Consider the following 15,816-nt stretch of genomic DNA (forward strand, 5'->3'; position numbering starts at 1 on the left):
CTTTTATTTTTTTATTAGTATCATTTACCTGAATTTGTGAAATATAGAAAAGCATTAGATATAGACTTGCAATGCTATGTCCTAAATAGTAAAATGTAAGGTCATTTGTTTCTTTTTTTTTCTTTTCTTTTCTTTTTTTTTTTTTTTTTTTTGGACACAGAGTCTCACTCTGTCACCCAGGCTGGAGTGCAGTTGTGCGATCTCGGCTCACTGCAACCTCTGCCTCCCAAGTTCAAGCGATTCTCCTGCCTCAGTCTCCCAAGTACCTGGGATTACAGGTGTCTGCCACCACACCCAGCTAATGTTTTGTATTTTTAGTAGAAACGGGGTTTCACTATGTTGGCCAGGCTGGTCTCGAACTCCTGATCTCAGGCGATCCACCCACCTTGGCCTCCCAAAGTGCTGGCATTACAGTCGTGAGCCACCACGCACGGCCAGAATGTAAGGTCATTTCTAATAGAACTTTCCTCTTCCTTATTTGCTCCCCTTCCTGGAAAGATATTTAGCTTGTTCTTATCTTAGTACTTCTTTTCTACCTCTAAAGCTATGTAGTGAAATATGATCAATCAAGCTTAAAATATCTTAGTTGCAAAAGTGAGGGAAAAAATAAAACTCCACAATTTTCATTTGGTAAATCTCTCTCTCTCTCTTTATATATATATGTGTGTATGTGCGTGTGTGTGTGTGTGTGTGTGTGTGTGTATACACTGTATATATATTCATGGATTATGACATTTTCATAGATATATACTGTATGTATATACAGATGAATATAGATATAGATATAAAGATAGAAAAATAGATACATATTTATGTACTTGCACACACATAGCTACCCTCCTCTCCACCTCTAAACCACAAGGTAACTGATATAGTGTCGTCTTGTGTCAGTAATTGGTTATTTTTTTCTGATTGGCATGATAACTCTTTCCAAGTTCTCTGGTTCTAGCCCTGACCACTCACTGTAGGTCAGGGGAGGAGGTGATCCTGGCCTCACCATCTTCACAATGTATGTCATCCTCCTGGCAACAGCATTTGTGCCAATCAGTGATCATGTGACTTGAGAAAAGCCAATCCCAAGGCTTCCCTGAGACTGAAATTTCTTTCCTTGCTGGGGATTCCAAGATGGGGCTGTTAGCAGTAATATCGTTTACTTTGTGGAGAGGATCTATTGCAACAGAAGAAATAAATAACTCGGAGGAAAGTCAAGCAGAGATGTACAAGAATCTTAGGGAATTCCTGAAACCTGCCTTCCTATAGCTTCCTTTCTCTTTGACATCCTTTCCCAAATTATTGTTGTGGACCAATAATTGAGTCTTTTGCTTATGCTGATTTGAGTAGGATTTTATCACCTGTATTTGAAAGAGTCTCAAATAATGTCAGTGTATTTCTACATTCATATTCATGCAGGATTTTTCTCAGCCACTTTGCCAGTTGAGGACCTCCATGGCCGGCGATGTCTCCATCTAAGCCTTGCTCGACAACAGGCCTGCCACAGGAGGCACCCTGTCCACTCAGCCTTCTGGGCTATGCCTGGCTTGCACGCTGGTCCGCATCCTACATTCACCGCGGGGTCCGCGCTCAGTTTGCAGCTCGTACCTGAATTTGGAAGTTCCCAAGTTCTTGTCCTGCCTCCAAGAAGAATGAGGTTATTATGACAATCAAAAAGTGAAGATGGGGGAGAAGAATTTTACTGAGCGATGGAACAGCTCTCAGTGGGGAGGGGATGCAAGGGTGGTCCCCCACCCAAAGTCGGGTGGTCTTTCCCATAGTGTGGCTGCATCCAGGGCTTTCAAGGCTCAGAATAGGGGAGTGCATGCGGATTGGTGTGTGAGTATGCAAAAAAGGCTAAAACAAAGGCACCACACAAAGATGGGCATGACATTGTAAAAAACCAAATGTGGGAGGGGTAGATATATATAAAATAGGTGAAAGGTGAGGATCAATCAGAGGAGGGTGGACCAAATGGGAAGGGAGGTTCTCAATCTGGTCCAGGGCTTTACTTGGGACTTGTAGCTTGACTTTCAGGCTATAAACTGTCTTTGGTTTGAAGGTAGAGTTTCACCAGGGACCTGCTCCTATCTACCTAGGGATTTGTTTGCCTCTTGCTGCTATCAATATTTATCCACCTTCTTTTTATTTTGATCTCCATATTGCCAACAAGTTCAACATTTGTATAGCAGGTTAGACTTAAATGTTAGACTTAAATTTCTTAGGCAAGTAATCAAGGAATTCTCACTTAGGCAAACAAGGAAACTGTTATTGGACCAGGTCAGAAATTGAACTGGTTTGGTGTTGAACATACTGACTTAAAGCTAGACTTTCACTGGGAAAGGCAAAGAAAGGGGATTTCCCTGACAGCCTCCAGAGGGAACACCTTGAAACTGATATATACTTATATAGTTATCAATACCATACTCCTATAACTTAACCAATTTGTGTTGTTTTTAAGCCACTGAGTTTGTGGTGATTTGTTTTGCCAGCAGTAGGAAACTAATCACTTGTCAACTGCCTCATCTGAATCTCAGTTGTCAAGAGAGAATACCCCTGATGTGTGGCTTCTTTTGCCTCTCCAGTAAGGCCTGACCATATCACTTCCTGCTGTGCAGTAGTGTCTTGAATTCCCAACCTTTCATGTCTTTAGGGCTGAGCAGGATGGAAGGATAGATCCCACCACTAACTTCGGCTCCCTCCCTCTTTTGCCCATCTCTCAACTATGGCACTGCCAGGCCCCATCTTACTGTACAGTGCTTATTAGTTTTCATTGGCTGCAGCCTTCACTCTGGGACTAAGCTTGAATCTAAGTATAAGACCTTCTTCTTTAGGGCAGTGTTTCTCATTTGCTGTACCCCAGGGCTGGGAAGCCCTGTCCTATACACCACCAGTTTGGTAGATTTGAGAGAGAAGGGGATTTGGGGGTGACATTTCTGTTTGCCTCTGGACTCTGCAACAAACTAGTAGCAGAATTTTGAACAAGTTGCTTTATTTTTGTGAGTCACAGAATCTTCCCTCCTTCCCTCCTCTTCTCCTCTCCTTTCTCCTCTCCTCTCCTCTCCCTTCTCCTCTCCTCTCCTCTCCCTTCTCCTCTCCTCTCCTTTCTCCTCTCCTCTCCTCTCCCTTCTCCTCTCCTCTCCTATCTCCTTTCTCCTCTCCTCTCCTCTCTTCTCCTCCCCTCCCCTCCCTTCCCTTCCCTTCTCCTTCCTTCCTTCCTCTTTCCCTTCCCTCCACTTCCTTTCTCTCCCCTCCCCTCCCCTCTCCTTCCCTTCCCTTTTCCAAATGTAAAAAAAAGATAATGTCCACCTCTTCTTAGTAATGTAAGAACTCTCTAACTGAACAAACACATACAAAAAATCTGGATTCTCTGAAAGTGTTCAACAAAAGCTTCATTAATCACCTTTCTTGAACTTAGTAACAAAACAAACAAACAAGGAAAAACACAATTGAAAACTTAGCAAGATTAAACTGCCTTAAAAGACCAGGCATTGCACTCTGTGCTAGGTCTAATAAATGAAAACAAAAACGGTAACTTGGTGGATACATGTTATTACATATTTGTTAAAACTCATAGGTTGTACAACACCTAAAGTGAACCCTAATGTAAGCTATGGACCTAAGGTAATAATTATGTATCAATGTAGGTTCATCGATTGCAATAAATGTAGCACTCTGGTGCAGAATGTTGATTGTGAGGGAGGCTGGGGGGGTAGGGAGAGGAAGGAGTCCATGGTAGTAACCCTCTGTACTTTCTGCTCAATTTTGCTGTGAACCCAAAACTGCCCTAAAACATAAAATCTTTAAAAAATTAACGTCATCAAATAAATCTACAAACCCCCTGAGTAGAAGAAATGGATGTCAACATAGTGAGTGTGTCTCATGGGCAAGGGGGTAAATTGCAGATTCAGGGAAAGCTGGAGGACCCTTTGCCTTCGACTGCCTTCTCTTTTTGTGCACAAAAGCTAATTCTTTCACAATTTCTTACAATGTGTTATATTGTATTTTCCACTGAAAGCCACCAGCATACAACTATGAATCAGAATTCATATAAGGGCTCATGACTAGGGTAACTTCTTAGTCCAGTCTATATTGCTCTGGTCCCTTATCTGGAATATTTGTTCTCCCCTAAGAACATTATAAAATCTGCTTAATGTGTTAAAAATCACAGTATGCTAAATGCTATTTCTTAAGAAAATTCACCCATGTTATTTCTTCTTAATATTTAACCACAAAAAAAGATAATGTAAAAAAATACATGGAGAGAATATTATTTCTTCTGACTATTAGGAGAAAAAGTCTCTAAAGGAGAGTTTTTAATAATACTGAGTTAGGGAAAGCCTCAATCACCTCCACTTAAACCCGAGAGTTTTTTCTGTAAAGGGCCAGATAGTAAGTGTTTTAGGTTTAATGGGTTTTGCTTTCTCTAGGACCACTACCGAGCTCTGCTGTTGGAACACAAATGTAATCATAGACAATATGTGAACACACGAGCATGTGTTTTAATACAATTGTTTTTTTTTTTTTTTTTTTTTTTTTGAGACGGAATCTCGCTCCGTCGCCCAGGCTGGGGTGCAGTGGCGCCATGTCGGCTCACTGCAAGCTCCGCCTCCCGGGTTCACGTCATTCTCCTGCCTCAGCCTCCGGAGTAGCTGGGACTACAGCCGCCCGCCACCAAGACCGGCTAATTTTTTTTTTTTTTAATACACTGTTTTTAAAAACAGGCTTATGGGCCATAGTTTGCATACCTTTGATTTAAATCCTTGTGCTACCCTTTGTCATGTCATACACATTGCATATTCTTCAGAGCGAGCGGATAACTAAGAAAGCACCTTATAATCCAGAACCCCAACCATCGCTGGTCTTACACTTGCTCATTCCGTAATTCAGAAAACATTCATCAAATTCTAGCTCTGCCCATAACATTGCAGAATGTCTTTTTAGTCCTCTTTTCATCCAGTATTCACGATTGCCGCCCTTAATTGAGCATTTCTCTATCTGGATTCCCTTCAGAGCTTCCAGCAGCCCTGAGTCTGCCTCAATGTTTTTTTTTTTTTTTTTTTTTTTTTTTTTTTTTTTTTTTTGCTAGAGGATTAATATATATGTATTTATAATGTATGTATACACATATTATGTATGTATATATAATACATGTTAAAACGTTTACAGAATGTTTCTGCTATCTATAAATGATTTTAACTTTCCTGCCTGTCATATATTTTATGTAAATAGTAGAGTAAAAACATTTTAAAAATACAGAAATGTGTGATGAATACAGGAAATGCCATCTGCAATTCTCCCACCATATAGATCTTAGAGTTTTAAACTGTATTTAGTGGAAACTAGTCGCTGCCTCTCAGCCACTAGAGGACTAATATCTATGATTATTAGAGAAGTTGAAATAAAGTGTCTTTCTAATGACTCTTTCTCAAAGCAGATCACAGGTTGATTTAGTGAAACCAGGTTGTCGGTATGCAGCCAAGTGTTGCTGGTGCCTGCTCTAAAGCAATATGAGGTGGGCCACTTCTCCTTTCTTATCAGCAGCCACTCAGATCTCTTCATTCGTCTTTATTCAGGAAGCTCTTCGAATTTCCCACTGGTATCCTTATCCTGTCCTTCTAAATTTAATTCTAAGACCAAGGCCACATGTTATATTGGTCAGATTAGTTAGACCTAGAAAATATGAGAGATATCAAAACAATTTATTTCACTTGGAAAAACAACACTTTAAGCAAAATTCAAACTCTATTATGTCCAGGAAAGCTTTTGGTGACTTTTCCAGACTTCTGGTGAATGTAGAATAATTGACAAGTGGAGCTTGTTTGTCCATGGAGCGCAGCAGAATGGGTGATTTAGTAAATCACAGGCTGAAATGCATTTTAATAAACAACTTCCTTATTCAGTTCAGCATTTGAATGTCTTGTTGCTTACTTTGATTTGAGGTCTGCAATATCTAAATCTTTTTCAAGTATTTCACAAAAATAACCTTTCCATGTGTTACTCACCCAAAGCTTCATTAATTAACTCTCCTGTGGTCAAAAGGCGAATAGAAATGATTTGTGGCAATCCTCTCCCATGGACCAAAAGATGCCAATTATCTCCCATTAACCATTCACAAAATCAAATACACAAGCACATAGAGATGAGGGATACAAAGATAGGGAAGCAGGACAAAAAACACCAGTTACTGAACTGGTTGATGAAATTGATGGATTTTCCTTCTTTTTCCTTTTTTTTTTTTTTTTTTTGAGATGGAGTCTCACTCTGTTGCCCAGGCTGGAGTGCAGTGGAGCGATCTCAGCTCACTGCAAGCTCTGCCTCCCGGGTTCAAGCAATTCTCCTGCCTCAGCCTCCTGAGTAACTGGGACTATGGGCACCTGCCACCACACCCGGCTAATTTTTTTTGTATTTTTGGTAGAGACGGGGTTTCACCGTGTTAGCCAGGATGGTCTCAATCTCCTGACCTCATGATCCGCCTGCCTTGACCTCCCAAAGTGCTGGGATTACAGGCATGAGCCACTGCACTTGGCCTCTTTTTCCTTTTATAGGAAGCAGAATCACCTGCTTTTGCTCATTCCCAAATATGATTTGGAAACAAGATAATGTTAGCTGATCTTTCTCTCCACTTGTTAGGTGTTACAACACTTGTAGTTCTGTCACCCTCTGATCCTTGGAGGACTGAAGAACTTTAGCAGAGAGGGAGAATAAGAGTCCATGATAAAATAAAAATAAAGAGAAGAAGATGGGAGAAAAGCAACCTAGACCATCTACAACAGAACTTACAGAAAAAAGACAAGAAAGGGACAATTTATTTTTACAAAATAGTTAATATTTTCTCTTTTGGCAAGCATAATGCATTTTTATTTTATATTTTTATTTGGAAAATTTTCGATTTCCCAAATACTTTAGATAGTCTTAATTTTTGTTATCTATGTACTTTCTCCTCAACATGCTCAGAGATACTCTCTTAACTTATAAAAAGAAATTAGTCCTCATTTTTAGATGAAAGCGCAGTTTAAAGAAGTCAGAGCCCCCATAGACAGAAACAGAGACCGTTCTTGCTGGGTTGGAGTTACATGGAGCCCCCCAGCAACAACCTTCTCATGTGAAAGCACAAAGGCAGTGACTCATGTGGTGCATTTGAAAGACTCAGAATGCCCCTTCGCTGCAGAATATCACCCTTACTGTTCCCAGGGCTGTAGTAAAGTTCCTTCATTTAAGTCCTTTTTTAAAGGATAAAATCTGATAGCAAGTAAGAAAAACATTTACTTCCTTGAATTTGCTAATTATACCTCCAGACAACCATGATAAAGAAGCTAAATACATGTGTCATAGGATGGGTTCTTGTGACTGAAATGATGGAAGGAAAAGGAGAAGAGGAAGGCAGGTGAGGACTTTGCTATAAACGTTTATTGATTTCAAATGATCCCCTCCCTCTTTTCCTTCCTCCTCCCTAGCTCTCTTTATCCATCCCTCCCTCTCCCATTTTCCTTTTCTTCCCCTTCTCCCTTTTTTTCTTCTTTCATTCTTCTCTTTCTTCCTTCAATTCTTCTTCAATATTCAGTGGAAAAGCCATTGCATGGGAATGAACACAATGGCCATTGACACAGGAGGAAAGAAGGAAGGCGCAGCAGTCTGTTGGGGATGCAGGATATGAGTATGACAAGAAGGGCACCTGTGGAAAGTTGGGGTGCAGGGTGTGGTAATGAAGCTGGCCAATCAGAAGTGGAAGGAAGAGAGCATCTACAGGAAGGCGAGGACAGGGTAGCTTGGTCCACAGAAGGATGAACAGCTAAAGCTAAATCAGGGTGGTTTGAGCCTGATTGTGGTAAGGGGGACATTTGAGAAAGAGGTTGCAGCAGGTGGTGAAGTGTAGAGGGCAGGTCAAAGCTAGGTGGGGGCAGCTGTAGTTAGGAGCTTGGGCAGAGTATCGAATGCTGAATTAAGGGTGGCATATCCCTTCCACTTTGGGAGCCAATAGTGGTCCCTAGCAAGTTGTCGAGATTGTGAGTAAGGACCAGAGGACACCTGTTGGGAGGTATATGACAGATCAATGGTAGATTGGTTACATCCAAAGACAATTCTTATAGTAAATTGATATTAGAAGGTAAACAGAAGCCAGTTTTTCACTGTTGGGAATAGATTAAAAATACAGAAATGGGGAAAGTTAGAATGAATCCTTTGTAGTTGATTTAGAATTGGAGTTATTAATGTTAACTTATACCTTTCAATACATATTTGGGTAGGGATAACTAATGATGTAAATGGCTTATTGCTAAATTGTTTTTTTTAATTGTTGAACTGTGAGAGTTCTTCATACATTCCACATACGAGTCCTGTATCAGATGTATCTTTTTCAAATATCTTCTCCAAATTCTGTGGGCTATATTTTTCTTTCTTGATAATGTCCTTGAAAGCACAATGCTTTTAGTTTTGATAAATTCTCAGTGGCTCACGCCTGTAATCCCAGCACTTTGGGAGGCCGAGGTGGGCAGATCGCGGGGTCAGGAAATCGAGACCGTTCTGGCTAACATGATGAAACCCCGTCTCTACTAAAAGTACAAAAAATTAGCCAGGTGTGGTGGTGGATGTCTGTAGTCCCAGCTACTCGGGAGGCTGAGGCAGGAGAATGGCATGAACCCGGGAGGTGGTGTCAGGCCTCTGAGCCCAAGCCAAGCCATCACATCCCCTGTGACTTGCACATATACATCCAGATGGCCTGAAGTAACTGAAGATCCACAAAAGAAGTAAAAATAGCCTTAACTGATGACATTCCACCATTGTGATTTGTTCCTGACCCACCCTAACCGATCAATGTACTTTGTAATCTCCCCCACCCTTAAGAAGGTTCTTTGCAATTCTCCCCACCCTTGAGAATGTACTTTGTGAGATCCACCCCTGCCCGTAAAACATTGCTCTTAACTTCACCATCTATCCCAAAACCTATAAGAACTAATGATAATCCACCACCCTTTGCTGACTCTCTTTTCGGACTCAGCCCGCCTGCACCCAGGTGAAATAAACAGCCATGTTGCTCACACAAAGCCTGTTTCGTGGTCTCTTCACACGGACGTGCATGAAAGGTGGAGCTTGCAGTGAGCCAAGGAGCGCCACTGCACTCCAGCCTGGGCGACAGAGAGAGACCATCTCACAAAAAAAAAAAAAAAAAAAAAAGATAAATTCTCATATATATCAACTTTTCTCTTTTGTCACTTGTGGTTTTGGTGTCATCTTGAAGAGACCATCACCTAACCCAAGGTTACAGAAATTTATGCCTATTTTTTCTTCTAAGGAGTATTATAGTTGTTGGCTTTTATACTTAGCTCTATAATATTTTTGAACTAATTTTTGTACAAGGTATGAGGTAGGGATTCAACTTCATTCTTGTGTCAACTTCTTTGATGCGTCCACTAGAAATTATTAATTACAGGAGAACTGGATACAGGAGGTGGCAGGGAAGACTCAGCCAGTCCTCAGCTCCACCATCAATGACCCACAATAATACATAAATCGGTGGGAGTGGGCAAGGAGAAGAGATAGCATAACAGGCAGTGATAGCACAACCCCCAACCCCGCAAGCTACCTATAGTTGGGTAACACTTTTTCAATATTTACTGATAATTTTTGCCTTATGATGAGAGCATTTAACTCATTAATATTTAATGTTAATGCTGATAAGACAGGATTTACATCTTCCATATTGTTAGTTGATTTCCATGTCTTAAGTCATTTTGTGTTGTTCCATTCTTTCCTTATTTCCTTCTTCATATTAAGAAGATATCTTCTGGTATGCTTTTTAAATTCTGTTTTTTAAAAAATTATATTTTTAGTTATTTTCTTAATGATTTCCTGAGAAAGGACAAACATATATTTATACTGTTTTATATGTACTTATATAGTTGCTTTCATCAGTGCTATTTATTCCTTTATGTAGTTTAGATTTGCTATCTAAACTCTTTTTATTTCAGACTGAAGGACTCGTTTTCATACTTCTTATTGGGTAGGACTGCTTGCAGCAAATTCTCAGTTTTTGTTTTTCTGGTAATGTCTTATTTTCCATTCATTTTTGAAGGATAGCTTTGCTGGCTATGATTGACAGGATTTTGGGGTCTGCCCTTTCAATATGTCATCCCACTGTCTTTTGGCCTCCATCATTTGTGGCAAGAAATCAGTGGAAGAAGTCAAGGTATCTTATTGAGGATTCCTTGTATGTGATGAATCAGTTTTGCCTTGTTTCTTTCAAGATTGTCTCTTTGTCTTTCATCAGTTTGACTATGATGTGTCTAGGTATAGATTTGAATTCATCCAATTTGAATTCATTGAATGGATAGATTAATATTTTTCATCAAAGTTGGGATGTTTTTGGTCATTATTTCTTTAAATATTCTTTGTGTCCCTTGTTTGCTCTGTTTCCCTTCTGAAATTTCTATTTCTATTATGCATATTTTGGTAAAATTGATGGGGTTTCACAGCTCTCAAAAGGTCTTTTCATTTTTCTTCATTCTTTTTTTTCTGTACCTCCCACCAGACAATTTCAATTGACATATGTTCACTTTTGTTGATTCTTTGCTGGCTCACATATGTTGTTGAGACCCTTCAATGAATTTTCCATTTCCTTTATTGTACTTTTCAACTCAAGAGCTTCTATTCAGTTCTTTTTTATATTTTGCTTTTTTATTGATATTCTCTTTTTCGTGAGACGTTATGCTCATACATTCCTTTAATTCTTTAGGTGCAGTTTTTGGAACATGTACTATTTGATTTAAAGATTTTATTTATCAATTTCAGAAGCTGGACTTCTTCAAGGCAGTTTCTATTATCTGTTTTTTAAAACTCATTTATGGACTATAGTTTCCTGGGGTTTTTTCGCAAGTCACATACAAGTTTTTATCATGTTAAAAGCTGAACATTTTTAATATTATAAAATGATAACACTAGAAATCGAATTTTCCTCCCTACCCAAGGTTGTCTGTTGTTGCTGTTTGTTTGTTTAGTCATTTTCCAGGACTAATTCCATAAAGTCTGTATTCCTTGTCATGTGCAGCCCCTGAGGTCTCTGCTCAGTATAGAGGTCAGATAATTTTACTAGATAGAATTTTTCCAAATGCCTTGAACCAATATGTTTACTACCCATTGCTGAGGCACCAATATGCTGACAGTGTGTTTGAACACATTTTCATCTTTATCAGTTTTCAATTTTATATTGATTTTTACTTTCTGCTTGTTCAGAGCCTCAAGATCAGCCAGAGGTGGGAGATTAATGCACATGATTTCCTGGACACCTGTGCATGGGCTTTGAGATTTCCAGGAATACAGAGAATCTTTGTCCAGCCTCTTTGCCCAGCTGGCATCACTGCATTAGGCAGCTGCAATGTTAAGCAATTGCTGATGGATTTTTTTTTTTAAACAAATTCCCTCAGATAAAACTTTTCTCACTGAACAAGCTCAGGTCAAGTATAGACCAACTCCATGAATGCGACCTTTGCAAGAAGCGTGCAAATAGTGTTGATTTTCTGGAGATAGGGCTTTTGGGAGCTTCAAGCTCATTCTAACTCGCACTCACCCTGTTACTGTTATTTTTCATAGCTACCATGATTGTGAGGATTCTGGTTTTTAGGGCTTTCATGGAATTAGGAAAAGAGGAATAGAGCAAGTGCAAACCTCACAGAACTCACTGTTATTTATAACATTAAGCTGTTTTTCTTGAATAAAGCTTCTCATAGTGTTGCAAGCATTTGGATAATTTCCACAGCTCCCAAATACTTGATTTTGATGAAGTTTTATAGTGACCTTTTTGCTTTTATGCAGTGGATTTTTGGAGTTCCTTGTATTTCTACCAGCTCTTTAGTTCCTTGTATTTATCGCTTTTCATTGACCATATTCAGCTCACTTAGTCGAATAAGCATAGCTGCTTCATTTATTAGGGTTCAGTGGTTCTTGGAATCTATACATATTTCCACTGTGATGCCATAATAGCTTTAGTTTCTTATTTTTTACGTTATTCATTGAGCTTATACCAACTATCCTTACCTTTCCTAGTAATACCCAACAATGGCATGGTCTTCTTGGGAAAAAGACAAACTCCCAGTTGTCTTAAATTCACCTTTATTTTGACTTCTCTATTAGCAGTTACACTTTGTTATGTAAGCTGCATTTCATATATATGCTTGACAATTCACACTGCAGGGAGAGCTTCATTATTTTTCCATTTCCATAGAAATGGCCATCACCACTAATTTACAAAGGAAGATACTCTCCAGGCTTATTTATTATTGACAGTGGTTAATCAGGAGTAAACTAATTTTTGAACCAGTAGCCAAAGGCTTATGTGACATCATAATCTTGAAGTAAAGTGCAAATAATGTAGTTTATAGTGTTTATTATAAACCAGTATGCTTTTTTGCCCCTTTTCCTTAAATTGACCATTATAGAAGTTGCAAACCTTCTTGCTATTTTTCAGTAGTTGCCTAAAATAAACATCCCCCATCCTTCTTGTTTTCCCTCTCTCTTTTGTCTCAGCATTCTTTGTTTACTTTCCCAATAATATTTTAACCTAAGAGTACTAAGTCACTAATTTCAATAGCTGCAGTGCTGCTTTATTCCACAAGAGGGCACTCAAATGGCTTTCTTTCTGTGATATTCTAATTTCCCACTTTTTTCATATTGTTTGTTTTCCACAGTGGACTTTGAGGGCAGATTTATCCCAGAGTCCTCCACTAAAACCAAGAATATACATATATACTTATAAATGTAGTTAATTTCTTGGAAACATTGAAGATTTATATGTTCTAGAAATCAGAAGGTGAAAAGGAACAGATTGAGATAGACCAGTGTTTTATCCATGACAATTCCACCTGCTTTCTCAGGGAAGGCTTTGGACTGCTAGCAGACATGACTCCTGAAAAGAAGGCGAAGCACCTGGAATATCTCATATGCCTATTCGATCATTTCCAAACTAAATGAAGCAAGTAAAAGCTTTTAAAAAAACAAAGCTTAGGCCGGGAGTGGTGGCTCATACTAATCCAGCATTTTGAGAGGCCAAGGCATGAGGATCACTTGAGACCAGGAGCTCGAGACCAGACTGGGCAACATCGTGAGATCCCATCTCTATTAAAAATCATCATCATCATCATCATCATCATCATCATTAAACTAGAAAAAAATAAAACTGAAAAAATAAATTCAAATAGGTGAATGCTTGAGATGACTGTACAGAGATGATAAATAACAATACCTGAGTTTTGTCAGAATAACAGGTAGATAACATATTAAGAAAAGATTTGATTTGCTGGAATTAAGATGGCAGAAAAAAAGGACACATTATTTTTATTATGTAAAATATTACAGTATACAGCTACTACTAGAAAGTAGATGAGCAAACCTTAATCCATCTAGAGATGATTAAAATAGTTTTGTTTTTCTATAAATGTAGCCTGATGTGAGGGGGTAAGAAATGGAGTAGGGAAGTGAGTATCAAAAGGATGAGACATGTACTCTTCGGTCATCTTAGAAACTCTATGTATTTTTCTGACTTTATGAGAATTTTCCTGGCCTGCCTGGTAAGAGAACAAACATTATAAATGTCAAATCAGGCAATATTCTAATTTGAAGATAACCAGGATTGATTATAGAAGAAGAATGCCTATTTTTTTGAGTGAATATTGCAGAGTAGAAGTAAACTCTGGCACAGAATTGCCTTCGTAGCTTTTATATTACACCCAAAGAATTTTGGTGGAAGCCACTATCCCTTAATTTTGAATGGATTCTGATAATACCAGAATCTATGACTATTTGATAACTCTCTAACTACTAGGAGCAAAGAGCCATATCATCATCTTGCAAGATTATCCTGCAAAGCAAATGTAATATTAAAATTTTGCTTATTAGATGTAATTTTGGGTGTCTTTTCCTTTCATTTTATGCCTTTATCTTGGTCCATAACGATTGGATGGTAGCTTTCTAAAACAGTTATTTTAATCACTATCATTGGTGCTTCTTGAGCAACCAGCTAGTATGTTAATAAAGAAGATCACTTTCCTAAATAGAGCCAATGAGTGAAAGGTGAAAATTATCTATGGCTGAGTGAGTTGGAAATCACTATCATTTGATAGATTGCCTTTGGACATTTTGTTTTCGTAAGTCTTTTTGAAAAATGTAATATCACTTTGGGGCAATGGAATTGATAGTTTTAATAAAACTATTAAAGACTACTTATGTCTTTATATACATTTCTAAACAGGGAAAAATAAGAAACATTTAACTGCTTTGTGAATAATATTGACTTATAGTTTTTTGAATATGTAGGAAAAAAGTGAAGAAAGAGTACATATTTGTTTTACCACATATTTTTTTTACTGAGCATCCGAAAGACCTGTTCCACATCTGTTATTTTTCAGTCATCTGTGCTTCCCATTTGAGTTTTCCTAGCAGCATCTGGAGGGGTAGGGAGAATCAAAATGGTCTCCTTGGTAGCTGATCATCCTGCTATTGCAGGTTGGCAAATTCTCTGCATCAAGCCAAAACACAAAAACCAATTACGAAGTCTGCAGATATTTTATCTCCAGCTGTTTGAAACACATATGGCATTTATTCTATTCAGGGTACTGCTTAATTCATAGTGTGACACGTGGTTTGTTTGACAAATATCTAGACCTAGATGCCATGTTTGACAAATATCTAGACCTAGACCATATTTTCAAGTCTCTACATCTTTGGAGGCATTTTTAAAATACATTCACCATTTCTGAAATTAATTAACAAAAGAGCAAAATAGCCCCAAAGACATCTGTGTCTGTGTGTATGGGTATGTATGTGTATGTGTATGTGTATGTGTATGTGTATGTGTATGTGTGTGTGTATGTGTATGTGTATATGTGTGTGTCTGAAGTAATTAGAATTTAGTAAAAACAATATTATTCCACCATTACTTTGTGTTTCTTTTTAATGCCTTATATCCTTCCCTCAAAAAAATTTATGAATGCCACTCAAGAGTAAGTGGAGTTTTAATATTATCTCATTGCCTGCAAGGTCCAGTATAACTTAAGAGAGAGGAAATTAATCTTTGAGGTTAAGTTTACTTACCATTTGATGTCAGTGTTGTGCTATAAGAACAAAATTAATAGGGGTAGGAGGGTGTTGCTGAGGGCTATGGGAATAAGCTACTGGGGAACAAGGTTAATTTTAATGTGAAAGGTCATCAGCTTTGGATAACTCATCAAAATCTAAAAAGACAGGTTTTCTAGTATGGCAGTTCTTTTATACGAAGTCAACCATCATATCCAACTACCTCTCATTTAAATTCAGAACTTGACACTTGTCAAACACAAGATGATCTTTCTTTTTTCTTTTTACTTTTCAAATGAAAGAAGCTGTGTTAAGGTGCTAATCTTAGAGATCTAAAGTGCCTCCCATCATTTGAAATGAAAACGTATGCATACTCAATTTCCAGATGAAGAAAATCAATTTAGCCATGCATAATGAACCGAATCCTGTCCCTCCATTTAATTTCTCAGTTGTTTGTGTTTACAGGCAGCCTTTCTTTTCAAGGGCAAATTTAATAAGGACAGTTTAGGAGGTTATAGGAAAGTGGTGTGTGAAATGAAACATGTGAAGTGATTTCAATTTAGATCTATACTTACCTGGGTCTGGGATTACCAGAGGTACCAAAGGCCGCCCCTCTTACAAAACACACATAGGCATTTGGTTTCCAGTGCTCTAGCCATAACTTTTTATTAAGAATGCATACCACGTATTTGCTTATTACATGGTTAAGTAGCCACCTTATTCTTCAATTACACAAAATTCACCACTGAAAAGAAACTGTTT

This window comes from Gorilla gorilla, chromosome 22 (assembly GCF_029281585.2).
Source record: "Gorilla gorilla gorilla isolate KB3781 chromosome 22, NHGRI_mGorGor1-v2.1_pri, whole genome shotgun sequence".
In the NCBI taxonomy this organism is placed as follows: Eukaryota; Metazoa; Chordata; class Mammalia; order Primates; family Hominidae; genus Gorilla; species Gorilla gorilla.